Here is a 5655-nt window from a genome sequence, read left to right as displayed (position 1 = left end):
GAAAATGTGTCTCTTAATTATTCATCTAAAAAGTGTGTTCAGTCATTTTTACAAGTAGGTCAGAATTCATGGACATGGGGCTCTCTGGCCACTGGGGATGTGGGACCTTTATCGTCCAATAATACAGGCGTATTAAACATTAAACAAAACATGGCTTTGGCTGGGGTGGAGCCAGGGGATTGAAATAAAGTAGAGAATTTCCAGTAAATATTAGAAAAAAATAAATAAAAAGCAACTGGGTTGGAGAATACAGCAATGCTAACTTTAGTTCTCTTGAAACTTCACAAAGTTTGCCTTGCAGTACGATAGCAGTAGAACTGATCATTAAGGATTAAATTAATTTCTTTTTAATCTGCAGCATCAAAATCTGTCAGTGTTCTAGGTTTTTATACTTTTTCATCAGGTAGCATTAGTGTCTATACCATAAACTTGTCACCATTTTTTAAACAATGGCAGCGTTGGTCATCCACAGCTCTATACATGGCTCTTAGCACTAGAATATGCTTATTGGCCTCTTGGAGTGGGAGACGGGAGGGGTAAAAGCAGATATCCAAAATCACCAATTATTTTTTAGTTTTTGTCACTTAACCTTTCATGCATATACTTTGTCCACAATGCATTTCCATGCTTGTATGTTGTTAATGTTAAAACTGAGTTGTCTTACTGAACATACATGACTGTGTGCAAATAGAACAGGAAGCCTAACCAGGGTTAAAATAGGCCTGCCCGCTGATGGCACAGATACAGCTGACTTATAAAATGACTCACTGATAGATTACCAGTGGTCCAAAGAACTTATCAAGCAACCCCGTTGTTCAAACAAAATCTTCCTTAGAAGCCAAATCATGTTCTAGTCCAACTCGTTTTGGTCTTTTCTTCTTACTGTGAAACTTTTAAAAAACACTTATAAAAGTGAATATATATTCCAGCAGTTTAAATACAAAGTTAACACACCTACCTACCATCCTCCCCTGCCTTGACCCTTCCTCTGCATCTCCATTGCTCACATTTCCACTCCTCTTCCCAAAGGCAACCACTGTTGACACTTTGGTGTGCATCCTTTAAGACACTTCTGTTCAGTGTAACTTTGTCCTCACACAGTAGGGTGGGGTGGGATTGGATTGATGTTTGTTTTTAATGTCTTACAAATTTTTCCACATAAATACATATATGTCTCCTAACAGTCACATAATACAAATCTATGAGAATTTCTTTAACCATTACCCAACAATGAACTCATATTGTTTCCAGTTTTTACAGTTGCAGATAGTACTGCAGTGTATATTTTTAAGTAGCGTAGGTTCCTAGAAGTGGAATTTTTAAGTCAAAGGTCATGGTTATTTTTTTATTAAGTGTATCATGTTAGGTTGCCCTACAGAAATGTATATTCTCATTAGCTATGCATGAAATAGACTGGTTTTCCCCACAGCCTCAAAAACATCATATATTTTCACTTCTTACTGTCACCAGTCTGAACAAAGTTATTTTAATTTGCATGTTCTGATGACTAGTGTGAGCAGTTTTTCATTTATTACCTAAAATACATGTGTTAGGCATCTAATGTTTTCACCAAATGAATAGCTAATTGCTACATCATTTACTATCAAATGAACTAACATTTCTCCATCAATTTGAAGTTTGACCTTTGTGTGTGTGTAATATTCTGTTTGTGAAATTTTTTTTTTCCATTGATCACTCATCCATTCTGATGCCATATGTTTTTGTGTGTGTGTCGTATGTTTTTGATTACTGTAGTCTTTGTTATATGTGTTGATAGTATTGGCTTCTATTATTAGTGTCTTAAGTTTTTCTTGGCGCTTCTTGAGCATTTTTACTTTTTTAGATAAGCTTGGATTTATCAAGGTCTATTTTAAAAACCCCAACCTTTGGGATTTTTCATTTTCAGTTTAGAAAGACTGATAACTTCACAGCATTGAATCTTCCTCTCCAAAAACTTATGAAATGTCCTTCCATTATTCTGATCTTTTATGTCTTCCAATAACGTGTCATTTTTTTTAAATTTTATTTTATTTTTAAGCTTTACATAATTGTATTAGTTTTGCCAAATATCAAAATGAATCCGCCACAAGTATACATTTTAAGTGTATAAATCTTCTATATTTTTTTCCATGTTTATTGCTTGATGCTTCACACTTTTTGTTTGATTTTGAATAGGATCTTTTTTGTTGTTACATTTTCTAACAAGTGTATTTTGTGTATGAAACAGAGCTTTTGAGTTCTTCCTTATATCCAGCCAGAACTCTGATAGTTCTGATAGCTTTTCCGTCATTTCACTTTGATTTTCTAAATAGGGGTCATGACATCTACATGAGTTGTTCTCTTTGCTGACATGTATGCCTCCTAGTATTCTTTTCCTGTTGCATTGGTTAGGACACCAGGAATGTCATGATAATGGCGTTTTTTCCCTTGCTTTTTATTTTACAATGAAAGGTTAGAAGCGTTTTTTTGAATGTTATTGCAGTAGCATTAAAATTCAAGATACTGTTTTTCTTTCCTAGAGTTTTTTGTTCATATTTAATAAAATACTAAATTACTTTTGAAATTTCCAGTTATGAAACCACATCTAGCATTTTGTCTTTAAATCCTGCTTCATCATACTGTATTATCTTAGTTCACTGATGGATTTCGCTTGAAGAGCGTACTTTGTTCTGTTTTGTTTATGTTTTTCGTGTATGTGTGCGCCTTGTTTAGTTTTGGTATCAGAGTTAGACTGTTCTGGCAGAATACTCTGGAAAGTATTTTATTTTTTTCTGTGTCCTAAATAACATTAATCTTTTTATTCCAGTTTTTTTTAAGTGTCTTGATAAGTTTATTTTTGAATTTTAATTCCCTGAAAAATACACGTTCACTTAGATGTTGGTTTATTGATATAAAGTTAGTACATTAGCTCATATTTGCTTTCATTCTTTAACTTTTCATTTTTTAATAATTTCTGTCATAAAAATGTTGGAAAACAAGCACAAAAACTCTTGTCTCAGAATCTTTATAAGAAGACCCAGACAATTCTGGATGAACTAGTGCAGGAATGCAAGGGGTAACATGGAATGCCCCCAGAGCCCTCACCAGTCAGGGTCACGGCCTACCCAGCCCCAGGCCAGACTTCAGCTCAGCCAGTGCTTTCCACCGTCTGGGAGTTGTCTGCTACCATCATAATGCTGCCATGTCGTGTCAGTATGTACTGTTAGCTTTTTTATTAACTTAGCTAAATTTAAAAAGCAAAATGATTTGAAAAAGAAATTCAAACTTTGCCAAAAATGAAAAAAATCACTATCACTTTTAAATTTATATGTTAATATTTTAAAAGTGCATCCATTTACTTCCAAAATGGTATGAATACACTCAGAAACAGCGGAATGATGCGTGGCAAAGATGATATAGGGGCTTCCTTGTTGGCTTAGTAGTAAAGAGTCTCTCCCAGTGCAGGACACACCGGTTCAATCCCTGGGTCAGGAAGATCCCCTGGAGGAGGAAATGGCAACCCACTGCAGTATTCCTGCCTAGGAAATCACACAGACAGAGGCACCTGGCTGGGTGCAGTCCATGGGGTCACAAAAGAGTAGGACACAACTTAGTGACTAAATACACACAACAGAGTCAAATGGTCCCCAAGGAACTGGCAAGTGTGACCTGGCCTGTTTGCTGTGTCTTGAAAGTCTGCTCTAGGGACAGCAGGAGGATACATGTGGTTTTCCAGGTTAACAAGTTGGGACAAGACAGTCTAGGAAAGGAATTAGCATTTAGAAGACACAAAGGCAAAAGAATCCCAAGTATGTTTAGGCTTCCGTGAATGTCAGACTCCCAGAGGAGCTGCAGAAGCATGAGCTGGTATCCTGGGAGGAGCAAAGGAGCCCCAGCTGCACCCCAGAAACAGTGGGGAGCCTTGCATTATCTACACACTGGGTCCTAACTATCGCAGCTTCCGAGCATCAATCCATGTAAACAGTATCTCAAGAAGCTGCAGCAACTAGACCATGACATGAGAACATCTAAATTTCTATTGGCCACAGCACAGGAACTGCCAAAAGCCTGTTTTTGTTCGATGTTTGCTGTTCACGTTCACAGACAACCCGAATGCTCTCTGTGGTACCTGGAGGAAGCTTCCACCCACAGTCAAGGGATGTCCACCTGGCCTGGCAGCGAGAGGACCCAGAGGAGAGGCAGAGCCGGGAAGTGTGGGAGGTGCAGCCCGCTGGGCCATCAGCTGCTTACTGCATCTTCCCAAGGGCGCTCAGCGTCTAGAGTCCCTGTAGACACAAAACCATCTTTTCTGCAAGAGGAGAGTAGGTCAGTCCCCAGCTTTAAATGAAGAAAGTGGAACTTCACTGATGGTGCAGTGACTGACTCTGCTCCCAATGCAGGGGGCTCAAGTTCAATCCCTGGTCAGGGAACTAGATTGCATGTGCTGCAACCACGAGTTTGTATGCCATAGCTCAAGATCCCATATGCTGCAACTAACACCCGTCACAGTGAAATACATTTTTTTTTAATGCAGCAGGCACTCAGACTAAACAGGATGCCTAGTGGAAATGCAGAGGAACGTCAGTGGGAATCATCTAAGTCCACACTGTTCAACAGAAGAAGAATACGAACCACAAGTGTGATTGTAACATTTTCCAGTAGCTCCTTTAAAGGTACAAACAAACAGGTGAAATTAACTTTATTGAAAGTATATGAACTTGTACATGATATTTAAAAAATTAGTAATGGAACATTTTACCTTTTTTCTTACTAGGTTTTCAACATCCAATGTGTATTTTAAACTTACAGTACATCTCACTTTGTATCAGCTACAGCCACTTGAGCCTGAATGCTACTGGCTCCCGTTTAAATAGTGCTGATCTAGACTTCTGGAGAACAAAAAAGAACATTTTTTTTTTTCATTTTGAGGCTTTTGGTCCCTTATAATTAAATCTAAAATGCTTAGGAATTTAGATTTCTTTCTTAGGTGATAGGCAGTCATAGGACTTCAAGCTGGAAAGTGAAATGACCAGATTTACATTTTACAGCACAGGATGAAACACTGTAAAAATTCTTCCTCCTTCCAACTGGAAATACAGAGATTGGTCTTTCACAGTATTTCAGATAAGCCAGTACTCAGCAAGTCCAGATTAAGGTGGTTCTAGTTCAATTGGCCCAAATGAAGTATATTTAAAATTTTTTAATCCTTTAAATAAGAATTATATAACTGCGATTAAAAATAGTAAATGTATACGCTGGAGATTCTGTTTTAAAACTGTTTCAGCCGCTTGTTCCTGAGCCTAGACTTCCTGTGGAGCTTGGATGGATCTGCATTCTTCCAGGCCTGACAGCCTCTCCCTGGGAGGTAATGAAGAGCTCAGATTCCAGGAGGGATGAACTTGCGTTCTGGGAAACCCCTTCTAAGGGAAAGCAGAACCACTAACTGTTTTAAGGCATAGGCTTTCTTCATTCAATTTCATTTTCTTCAAATGATTTTCTAGTAAATTTAAAAAAAAAAGCATCTAGATATTAATTTACATGAGGAAATACAAATAGTATGCAGACAGAAGAAATACATTTATTCTTATTATCATTTATTAAATGTGGCAGGTATTGCAAGACTTTGGAGATCGTCACACCAATAAATGCGGCCTTAAGATGACAGTTTATAGCTAG

This window comes from Bubalus bubalis, chromosome 15 (genome assembly GCF_019923935.1).
Source record: "Bubalus bubalis isolate 160015118507 breed Murrah chromosome 15, NDDB_SH_1, whole genome shotgun sequence".
NCBI classification, from domain to species: Eukaryota; Metazoa; Chordata; class Mammalia; order Artiodactyla; family Bovidae; genus Bubalus; species Bubalus bubalis.
This window is presented reverse-complemented; position numbering follows the sequence as displayed.